Genomic DNA, 12,246 nt, shown 5'->3' with positions numbered 1-12,246 from the left:
AACTTCAGCAGAGCCCAAGGGCATCTATTCTGCATTTTGCTTTCCAGAGTCAAATGTTCTCCAGGTGAAAGGAAGCCATGTTGCAGATTTGTTTGTAAGGTGCAGGGCACTAGCAGGTCCCTATCCAGAAAGCTCAGTCAGAGCTATGTTGTTCCTCACAAGAAATACTAAGTGGCTGTAGAAAAGGATGTGAATGGGTTTCTGAGGGGACTGAAGAGGACAGTGACCTTGATGAAGGGTGAAGTTCATCTATCAGATGAAAAGAACAGTCTGAATCAGAACCACAGAACAGTTGTTTTTTGTACTGCTTGAGTTTAGTTATAAACTTTTTCAGAGGAAGGATCTTTTTGCCTTTCCTGTGCATGCTTTTTGCTCAATCATACCCTTTCCTTCCAATAACTTATTTTACATGTCACCTTTTGCCTGGCAGCAAAATGTCTGAGAATGGTTTGAAAATCAAGGAGGGCAATCTTATAGCAGAGAAATAAAAATGCCTTTTTCCAAGCTCGGTTCTGCATACTATCTATAAGTTGCAGTTACTTATGCTGCCTGAATCAAAATCATTTATTGCCATTATAAAAATGCATATATTTTAGGAGTTTCAAATAGGAACTTGTAGCTTGATGCACTGAATGGTGCTCACAGATTTATTAGACGTGTGATAAGCAGCTTGAGAATAAGAAGATAGCTGTAATCATTTGAAGATGCATTTAACTTTTAAGAATATGGAACCAAAAAGTGTATATATTCACTGTAATGTTCAGAAAGCCCTATTTCCCATTGGAAAGGGTAACCTGTCTTAAACTTTGCAGCCATAGTTCAGAAGCAGCTTTCATCAGCTCATGCAGATAGCTAAGAAATAGATTGCCTATTCTGTTGAAAAGGGTAAAATCTCTTACCAGGATTTGTTAAATAGTGTTCATAAATGCTCCAAATGTTTCAACATCCCCTTATATTCTTGTTACAGGTAGTCTGCGAGATATCTCCAACATTTTTTAATTTATTGCTGAAGGATCACGCAGATCAGGAAAGCACAATTTTTGATCCTTCTGCTTCTTTGGCTTTAAAACCACAAGATTCTAGTGATGAAAGTATGAACCTCGTTTTACACCATTATTTATGTTATAATAGCCTCAACAGAACCTTTCCTGGGATTGGGATCAAAGAGAAAGGGAAGTCATGCGTGTGTCACTTGGAGTTTCAGAAAGCTTTATCATCTAATGGGCAGTTAAGGAAATAGAACCAGAGCTCCCAGGTTCTCACTGATGGTACTACTATGAATTAATTTGCACAAATCATTTGGTCTTTATCTGTCTTGGTTTTCAATAGCTATAATTCTTTTGCTACCAGAGAAGCATAACCTCTCTGTTGTAGAATGCTTCCATTACATGGAAGGTATTGCATGAAAGCTGAAAATGACATACAATGAGGACAGCTTCAGATTCTTGTCACTTGTCTCTGCTGATCCTTCTCTGGTTCTTCCCCTGCAATCCAGTCCACCGGTGATGAATTCTCCTCCTGAAATTAATAATGGCAAGCTTGTCAATATTTTAAAACCCAAAGTTAATTTTGTTCTCTTGAGCCTTGCCTTTGGCTCATGAAAACAGGAGCTTTAAACTCCATTATTTGAGAAGTCTACTGGGATGCCTTGGTGTAGCAGTTGCTATATACATTTAGTGACGCATTGCTATTAAAGTCCATTAAGAAGGATCTTTCTGAGGCTGTCAGCACACTGCAGATTAAAACCAGAAAAATAAAGGCACACTCAACAAATGCTGCTGTAATGGTTCAGATAACTGCGGAGAGAGGACTCATCTTTGGCTTGCGATCAGTTTACTCCCAGGTTCAATGGAAAGGTTGTTTGGCATCCTGTATAAGCTCTGGAAAAAAAAAAAAAATCGATGTGAGGATGCTTGGATGAAAGCCAGAATTGCTGCACTCAACCCAGAATATAGAAAGCTTTCACTATTTCTGTATTCCGCTCCATACAGTCTCTTTATATTCCAGTGAGAACTAAGCTTTGCTATCATGACTCCAGCAACACTGCAGAGTTATAGGATGTGAACAAACTGTCAGTTTTTATTTGGATGTTTAAAAATACATTTCAAAACCCCTACCATGACACTATTAAAAAAGCAAGATATGTGAAAGGTGAAAGGAGGAGCCATCAGACACCTTCAAAAGAGCTGGAAGCAAAGCGTAGGAACAAGCGATCGGTTTTTAAATTGGCAATGATTCACAGCAGGACACCTTCTGAATCCCTGCTGTGGTCACTGCTTAACTGGTTTGGAAAAGGGAGGGGAATGTGAGGTGTGAGAGGTGGATCTGGCACTGCCACTGGGTTTCCTCCATCTTGGAGGGAATGAAGGAGCGGCAGAGGCAGCCCCAGGAGCAAGCAATGGTGGTGAGCAGTTCCCACACCAGCAGGCATGAAGCAACACTTCCAGGATGGGTTGTGGAAACCACACAGGCATGTCACCAAGTTTTGCTTGAGCTATAATGCCTTAGGGAACAAACTGACATTAAGGAGAGCTTAGCAAATTCACTTGCCCAGGGCATGATGATGTGATCAGATATACAAATAAAGTAAATACAGAGCATGGGACAGAGTGTGCAATCATGCTAACACTCTTGCTGAAATCAATGATGAAATCATCTTGTCCTGCTCTGTTTTCCTGTTTCAGTAAGTTTACTTAATAATGCTCTCAGATAGAAGGGGCAGAGATTGCTGAAGGATGTGAATGAATGCAGCTTTTGGATGGGGAAGGTCAGAAAACACTGAATGTTGTAAATCATGAGGCTGGTCCCAGTGGGATGTGGAATATGTAGGTGGTATAAATAAAGAAAAATAGACACTCCTATTCCACCCTCCCAGAATACAAGGATGAGGAAATAAAAGGCAGCACATATAAAACTGTTAAAAAGAAATACATTTTATACAATGCCTAATTAGCTCATTCCCATAAGATAACGTTAAGCCTAAGAGATTAGTAGGATTCAAAAAAAGGATTAGACATTTGTGCGGATAATATAATTGGGGATGTTCTTATTAAATAGAATACATATTTTCTTTTGTTATGAAAGGATATAAACACCCTGGCTTTAGGACCTAGGCCAGTTACTAACTGATAAGAATTAGAAAGAGACTTCCCCTCCTGGCAAATCATTCATTCCCTACTCATCTTCTGCTACTTTTCTTATGTTTAATATGAACAATTCCACAAGGCACTTTCACATAGGGATTATTTAACTGAATGGACCATTTGTTTGGTATGTCAAGGCAATCCTGTTTCTTCATAACCAGACATCCTCCTATGACAGATCACGAAAGTATCAGCAGTCTACAACAGAATGCTTTCTTTTGTCACTAGCTCTATAAGAGAGTTGACCTCGGAGTGCCCATCTATTAAGCACCACCAAATAGTCACTAACAAATCTCACATATCTATGTTACCTATGACACAGTCAAACTCTCCTGCAGGGTTTACATGAGATCAATTTGAGGGGATGGCTGGACATCAAAGACTCCACAGCCAACAGATTTTGAGAACGTATCCCTCTCCCACATGTGTGACTGGGATTATCCCATGGATGCTACAGGCTGTCAGGAGCTGAAAGAAAACCTACTCATATGAAAATAAAACAGTCATAATCAGAAGAAAAAAAATATATCAGAATTCTGCCTTCAACTTCCAGAGGAGATAGGAAAGACTCTGTCAGTAGCCTAATCATCCTGTTGAAATGCGTCAGAAGGCCTTATCTAACCTGGGTAAAACTAAACTGTCTTGCATCTTGATTACTGAAACACCCTTCTCTTTGTTCTTGCCAAGTGCAGTTTCAGTCTGTGCACATCCCTGCAAAATACTGCTGTAAAGATCATCCTCCTAATCCATCAGCTCGAGGATTTTACACATTCTTTGCTCTTCTACTACATTCCTCTTCTTTACCCAGTCAAACACAACCTATTTATCTTTCCTGTCAAAGCACTTCCCATCCTGCCAAAGAGCTCTCCTTTGCTATGACAATGTCGTTTCCCTTCTCATCATTCTGTCAGTGTCTATTTCTCACTTGTTAACATTTTTATAGAAACACTTCTGTGCTCTAGTCCTTGGTGCTACTGGCAGGAATCTTGGTAAAGAGCTGTGAAATCCCCTCATTATCTCTTTCCAAACCTCTGCTAAAGCCCTATCTTTACCACACTGCCTATGAAGTGCTTGGCAGTGGTTTGGCCATTCCACCTCATGCTGAGAAACAGAAGCCCATTCTTCCTTTCCAATTCCATGTCTGCCCAGACTCTTCCATCGCTCCTTTGATTCTTGCATCGAGAGGGTCAGGAATGTGTTTTGGTTCTGCCAAATGTCTATACAACAGCTTCTTCATCACTGACTAGGATTCCCACGAGTCACTGCAAAACAAGTACTGATATTTCTCATTCATTTTGTATCAGTGTTCACTTGAGTTTACCTGAGTACTGTTGCTGTTGTGCTGGTGAAATACCAAAGTTAGCAACTGCTTTTATACAGGTCACAGACAGAGCTATATGTGGAAAGTCATATATATGTAGAATTCTCATCCAAAGACAGCCGCAGTGCAAACTGGACTTCAAAAGGAAAGCTTTCAGCTTAGCTGTCTTCTTGGCAATGTTTCTTTTCTCTCATCTGTTAATGACTCCTGCAAATCCTTCTGTCTAAGGGGGTGTCTTTTGTGTACTAAATGCTCCCATTATTTACAGAGCACTCTTGGTGAATATGCTCAAAGTCAGTCCTGCAGGACAGTTTCAATCAAATCCAGTTCAATTTATTCTATCTGAATAACTCTGACATGTAAATAATATTAAATTGATGGTGCTTTATTTGTATCCTGTTACAAATGCAATAAGCCTAAAGTAATGCTGACTGTAAAATCAGCTGAAGACTGTAGCATAAAACAAACCTCTAGAAAACATCGCAAAATTTGATATCTGGCTTGCAAGAGCAATCAAGGGTACATTTAATCCAGAGGGTCTTTTTAATCATATTTGTTCACACTGCTTCTCTGCTTCAGTATAATAAAAGGTGAGAATAATTCGGTCTCCTGTAGTGGTTGTATTGGTTTAACAAGCATGCAAAATACCTTATATCTGCTCCCAGCTCACTGTTCTGGGATTTGAAATGATATTGTTATTAATAATAATCTTACATTTATAGGACACCTTTAATCCCAAAGCACATTATAAATCATAGCTGAGGCCCAAAGTGCTTACTTAGGACTGTCAAAATATGTGTGATTTCTAATTATGCAGGAAGAGACTTCAGATGCAGTCCTAGAAATTGTAAATATTGATATATGTATTGCAGAGCATCTTATCTATTGAATGCCTCCCCAGGAAACATATTCCCCAGAAGGTCTAGGATTCCTGCCAATTAGATTTTTGGATCATTTCTGATGCAAACATTACCCAAAAACACTGGGGAAACCCCAGCCTTCATCAAGAGTACTACAATATGTATTGCAGGCACACAAACTAGACAGAGTCTCGGGATTTGAAGGTCTTATCTGGACCATTAGGTACAGGAAGATATGCGGACTGCAGTAAAGCAAGTGGGAACAAGTAGTTGTATTGGCCCTACGAGGACTCAAACCTCTGGCCCTGGGGAACCCAAGCATTGAGAACACTGCTGTCTGTTCCCATGCAAGCTGCTCTGCTTCAAGCTGCCAGCCCAGGAAGTAGTTAGGAGCCTTTCCAGTCTCTTGCATACTCATTCTGTATTATTTACAGTTATACCAAGGGCTTTGTCATATACAGAAAGAGGATTCAGCAGACTCGGGGAAGGGATGGACAGATATCTGGGCAGCACATGAGGAAGGAAGAGGGAAGTAGGGCTAGGATTCTATCAAGACCACATTCAGTTCAATGGGTCCAGCACAGAGTGGGCTGATTGGGGTATCCTGAGTATATATATCATTCAAGAATCATGGATGTCCTTCAGCAATCTTGATTTAAAAAACAAGCATTCAGTGGGTTAAATAAATTTGTAAGAGGACTAAGCTCTAGCATTTATTTCCAATCCTCCTTTCTCCCAAATCCTTTGTTGTACAGCTATCTTGGATGTGCTGCTCGTATGCTTTCGGCAGTTATTCACAGGCACATGACAAACACTACCTAATGGCCAGTTTATTCTATTTATGCTTTTGTACTAACCTCTTCTTACAAACCTGAAGCACTTTGATTTCTCACAGTGAACTACAGAAAGTCAATGTTCATTTTTCATAGATTGGATTCAGTACAAAAATGGCTTATGTGAAAATCTTTGAATGATCTACAGAGTATTAAGGTTCGTGTGGATATATCTATACTTTGAACCCTTCCACATGGCATCTTGCTGATGTCTCACATAATACTGATTCATACTAAGGCTGATTCATCTGCTTACCTGTAGGGTCTCTCCAGATCAAGGGTGAAGCTAATGGGATTCAGCTAATGGTATGTTTACCCAAAAGCAGGCTATAAATAAATACTCCTACATACTGTATTGTGCCTTATGCTCTCACTGCACAGCGTACATGGAGTGCTGTCTAGAAGTCATAGGTCATCCTATGACCAGGGAGAGGAGCAGGCTGCTCAGACTTGCCTTAATCTTAATCCCTGTGATCTGAAGATACAGGAGTATATACCAAAATGAATGAGTGGAGAAGATCCCCTTAAGATTTAGCTCATTGCAACAATAAAGGAACAAAACTATCTCATAAACGGCAGAAAAACCCCAAGGTCATATACAAGGTCTCTGGCAATTCTCCATATACCTATTCCTTCTCCAGGGCTTTGGATCTGATATTTGGTACAGAATGGGGTGTGCAGGCTGTGGCATGTGCTCACAGTAAAGGGGAGAATTGTTGTAACTAGGCCAGTGCAGACCTAGACAAAGTGGTGCTCCATGAATACAACATAAACTTGCTCAACCGCTGTAGTAAAAGAGTTCCAAAGAGGGTGGTAGCAGACATTGTGCTAGGGTGCATTTTGGAGTTAGAGATGGATGACAGAAGGCACTTAAATGCCTTCTGCAAGCCCTGAAGCTGATGTCATTTTAGATGAACAAGTGTCAGGAAGTTTCTTCAATCTGTTCGCTTGTATCTCCAGTTTTGTTACTATATTTGCTACAAGTAGCATCCACACAATGGAAATTTTTGTTTGGTGATGATTATTCCCTTGAAATTTGCATAGTAATTGTACACCATCTCCATTCTCCCAGCCTTTTTCATTTTCGTGCTATCCAAGTCAATCACCGCAGCACATGCCTCCACCCCAATTAAACTAATGACAGTGCAGCACTTGCAGATAAATGCTTAAGAAAGGCGTCCAAGTCTACTGATACTTCAGTTAGGGCGATTTGGGCAATAAAGAACACACTTTGCTATTTGATGGGCTTTATCAGCTTTCAGCTCCCACAGAGTTTTATGAGATATGTTTCCCAAAACAAGATATGTGAAAATGGAAGGAGATTAAATGCCCCTTGGCTGGTCACAGTCACACTCTTGCTATCATCAGGGCTTATGTGTAACAAGGTTGTTGCAGCACCCTGCTTGGCACTGTGCTTTGAACACATCCCCTTATACAATAAGGGAGAGCAGCAAGCCAAGGCAGTGCTGCTGCTTCTCACCAGGGGCACAAGACAAAGCATGGCCAGGAAGATTGTTGGTACAGTGGTGCTACCTATATGGGGAAGGCTATTCTGCCAAATGGAGTCACTGCTTCTCAGTCACCTGTCTTGTTTTTTGAATTGATCCTTTCTCTGCTCTTTAGGGCCTTTCATGCTAGAGTAAATTCCTCCAGCATAAGGACAACCTGCTTTAACACACACTCTTCTTCCAGCCCTTTACTTACAGGTTTCTCCTGCCTAACTTCCCAATGCTTCTCATCCCCTTCACCTTTCCATCCTTTTAGGATTCCTTAGCAAAAGGGAAGCAATGTAGGAAGCATTTAATTACTAGTAAGACTGGGAAAGAGACTTGGAGGTTGCATTCCAGAATTCTTATCTTGGAAATGTCATCACAGCTGCTGCAGAGGATGCAGAGATCCCAACTGACATAGAAATGACCTAGTTCTCCAGCCTTTCTTGCTGCTGAATCACAGTTCCCAAGAATGGAGAGAGTATCAACTGCCAGATAAATCTCCTAGGTAGAAAGAGACAGGGAAGAGATCCAGTGTGTTCACATCCTCTTGACAGTTTTGTAGAGGATGAAGAATAGAAAAAGGAAAGGAGCAGAGGGAAGATCTCTGAGCAGAAATATAAGGCTTTTTTTTATTATTATTATTATTTTATTTTTTTATTTATTTTTGCTTGAAAGGTGGGGAAGACAGAAACAAACAACAGAAAATTAAAAGCGACAACAACAATGAAACAATCCTGCAGAAGGAGCCTCTGGAGTGGAGACAGAAATGGAGAGCAGGAGGAGGATATGCCTGTGGCTCCTTCCTGTGCAGTACATCAGCCCTGCCCTGTTATGCTCTAGAGTCCATAGGGACAAGCTCTTCTTGAGAACAGCAGTACTTTTCCCAAAATGTAATCCAGAAGCTTTTTCCTTCCTCCTGCAAAAGCTATAGCGACAAAACCAGCCAATGCCCTGTGACTCCAATGATTCTATTCAGGCAAAGACATGAGATAGAACTGACACATCTTGAAGAAGTGCTCGAGCACCCACCTGGGAGCCTCATGGCATTGCTGGGTGCACCCAGCAGCTATTCCAGTGATTGGCAGTACAGGTTTTGCCTACAGTATTTTGCAGCCTGTTCTGTGGATGAGTCCATAGGTTGGTTGGCAGAAATTTTTCCTGGATTTGTCTGGTAGGAAGTTTCACTATTTGCATTATTTGATTTTCAGTAAAGGCTATTTTTGACAAAAGTATTAAAGCTCTATAAATTTATATTCTATCTCATAAACATGGTAAAATGCCTTTTTGACAAATCTAATAAACATAACAAAATACCCTGTCAATAAAATCACTGAAATCCTGCCAGGCTGTATAATAACACTGCATTTCAGCATGGTTAGCACTGACTTTAAGGAAGGAACACAAACCCCCCCCCCCCTTTGAGCCATAATTTGTTGCAGTTTGCTGACCTTAACACATTCAAAGACCCTGCGCTTCTCCTTTCTACCAGTCTCTGAGTCTTCAGGGCAAGAATTAGCTATGGGGCAAAAAGTACAGAAGATTCCTATTTCACAGGAGCAGATATTGCTCTGTATCCTCCAGGTTTGTCAGCCTCCCGTGTCTATATATTTTGTACTTATTCCACTCTCAGTAGAATGGAATGGGTCTCATAGAACTGTCCAGAAAAAAAGTGAAATGAGCTGGGCAAGCTGGTGGAAAGATCATTTTCCTAGAACAGAAGAAAAACAAAACATCCTCACTGTCCACGTGTTGTTGGAGTACGAGCTGCATTTCCCATCTGATGAAATAGGTCTAGCATTCTAGCACAATGCAAGCACTTATCTGAGTCCTACCTCCTCCTACAGACGTTCTGCTCTCTGTGATGTGATTCAGCTCCTTGTTAAGGGACTTTTGGCAGTGGTACTCAAAAGCTCTGGGATACTGTTAGTACTGTTCTGTGTATTACAGTGACATGTTATTTCTATTTTCTTTACTGGCCTGATGAACTTGGTGCAGTAGATCTGTGGTGGAGATGAGCAATACCCTCGAGCTCGCTGAATTGTGTTCTTTCCTAATCAAGCCAATGAGTTCTCCTTAACCTGCGTCTTCCAAAATTATTATCTTCTCAGCCTCCTTCCACAAATACTTGCAGAATGTTCATAGAAATTATTTGATTTCTTGCTCTGACATATAAACTGTCAAGTGTGAAATGTCTCTCTACTGGTGGTGTTTATTAAGATCCTTCTGGAAAAGTCATGCATCTTCCAGAGGGCTCTGTTTTGGCAGCTGATAGCTGGATGTAAATGGGATCTCCTGCTTGCAAAGTGAGAGATAAACAGCAGGAAATAACAAAGAATGTCTCAGTCCCAAGAGTGAAGTGACATTCTTCAGCATTCTCTTCTGCTTTCTCCAATTTCATAGAATGTATTTAATTAATTTCTATTATAAAAGAGACCTAAATTAGAGAAATGTGCTCAGAAAATCTTCCTCTCATTGCATAGCTATATTAACTTTATGATGTCACAAATGTCGAATAAAACATTTATATTCTTTTCTTTATTGGCTAAATTTGTCTCTGATTGTAAATTCACAGAATTCAATTAGATTACATCACATAGCAATTTCATCTTGTTTGTATAAGTTCTGAGGTGGAAATATTTACTAGTGGCTCTAATTCTCTTATTTCCAGAGTTTGATATCAAATCCACTTAATTGTTATTCTGCCTTCACTGCCATGAGAGTTGTTACCAAAAATGGAGCCTGAGGACAGCCAGATCCTGTATGAAAGGTTTTCTGTAGTGAGGAACAGGTTGCCCAGGTGGTGGTGGAATCACCATCCCTGGAGATGTTGAAGAAACCTGTGCATGTAGCATCATCTAGAGCAGTCACAAGCATAGGCTGGTAGTTGGACTAGATGATCTTAGTAGTCCTTCCAACCTTAATAATTCTATGATTCCATGATTATTTTCCATGCCAGGAGTTCATGGCTTTATGTGAGAATGCAGTGTTACGGAAATGCACAACTTTTGCCTGGCCTCCTAGATTCCCTCTCAGACTGAGTGTCTGAATGTGCTTCTTTGAATTTTGTTTCTGACAGGTCAGGCTACATATTCATCATCTGCAGATTTGTCACCCACCTCATACTTCACAGTGAAGCTCTAGCAGTGGGATTAGTCTGAGATTAGGACTTTTACCTACAAAGTGTTGCTCTTCTCTGAGAGTCCTTCACATTTATTTAGAATTCCTTTTGAAGTTGTTGGCTGGGTGGTCACTTGGTGCTGGTCTTGTCAAGAGCTTCAGGCTGAGCTGTGTAGGCCCCAGGCAGAGTAAGGTTACAAATACCAATTTGGAAATCTTTAATTAATAAGCTTCCATGCAGTGAAGGAGAATCAAAGTGTTTCACTGAAACCTCTACACTGGATCCCTCACAGGTTCCTTAGGGATGAAAGGTGCTACAGAAATGTAAGACATTATTGCCATTGACTGCATCAATATGGCTCAGTACGATGAGGTGAGGCATTGTTCATAATTATAATGCAAAGGGCATTGTTTGCTTCACCTTCACCAGAAAAGTCAGTCTTGTACTGTAGCTTTTATGCATGTTTAGGGGGGTGATGATAACCCTGACTCTAGTTGCTTGTTACCTTCTTTTTCCAAATGAAATGGACATAAGCTATATGATATCAATATAAATCTGCAGTGCCACAACTGAATATGTGAAACAGTTTATGCTACTGGAAGTCTGCAGAAGCCAAAGGAATTCTGTGGATTTATTCCAGATTTATAGTCACCAGAACCATAATATATCCTAATTGTTATTAGCTGGCGGGTAGAGTCAAACGTTTCCTTTGTCAGTGGGATTCTGCATTTATAGGTAAATCTCTGTTATTGAAGTGTTAACACTGCATCACTGGTGTAACTATGAGAGATGAACATCATTAAGCTGGAGTCCTCCAAAACATCAGTTGTAGAAGGTGTCATTATAATGAATTGCATCCCTTGTCCAGTTATGTCTCTTTTGACCTAGACTTGCCAAGTACAGAAAAACACTTCTGAGTTCACCTGAGATCTGTTTTCCCCTGCAGCCATGATCATTTGAATGGATGTGTCAGTGAGTTTCTTTTGGACCCTTCAGAGATCTCCTTTTCTCTGACATCTGTAGTCTTCATCAGTTTTACTTTGTCTAACCTGGAAGACAATTGCACACACCCTTATACCTGTTTGTAAATAGATGGTGAATAATGGCTGAAGAATGAACAAAGTTTTAGGAGAAATTCCATTATTTTAGAAGCCACTTACATGCTCCTTATTTACATGATTCAGCTTTTTCTCCAGAAGGAGGCTGAGAAAAGACTGAGTCAAAACTGAGTTACGACCTCAGAAATTCGTGCAGCACTATATGCTCTGTTTATTCATCTACACATAATACTATCACGCAGTTATAGTGCTGACACCAAGGAAAAATAAGGTGAGAAAGTGACATCAAGAGATTTGGGCAATATAGCAGTCAGATTTTGCAGTGAATTCCAACACTGTTATGGACTGCAGATCAGTCCCAGAAGAGTGCTTCCTATATTAGTTTCTGGATATCATCATCTTGTGCTATTTGTGTTATTA

Source organism: Excalfactoria chinensis, chromosome 3, assembly GCF_039878825.1.
Source record: "Excalfactoria chinensis isolate bCotChi1 chromosome 3, bCotChi1.hap2, whole genome shotgun sequence".
NCBI classification, from domain to species: Eukaryota; Metazoa; Chordata; class Aves; order Galliformes; family Phasianidae; genus Excalfactoria; species Excalfactoria chinensis.
The sequence above is the reverse complement of the archived record's forward strand: the minus strand, read 5'-3'. Positions refer to the sequence as shown.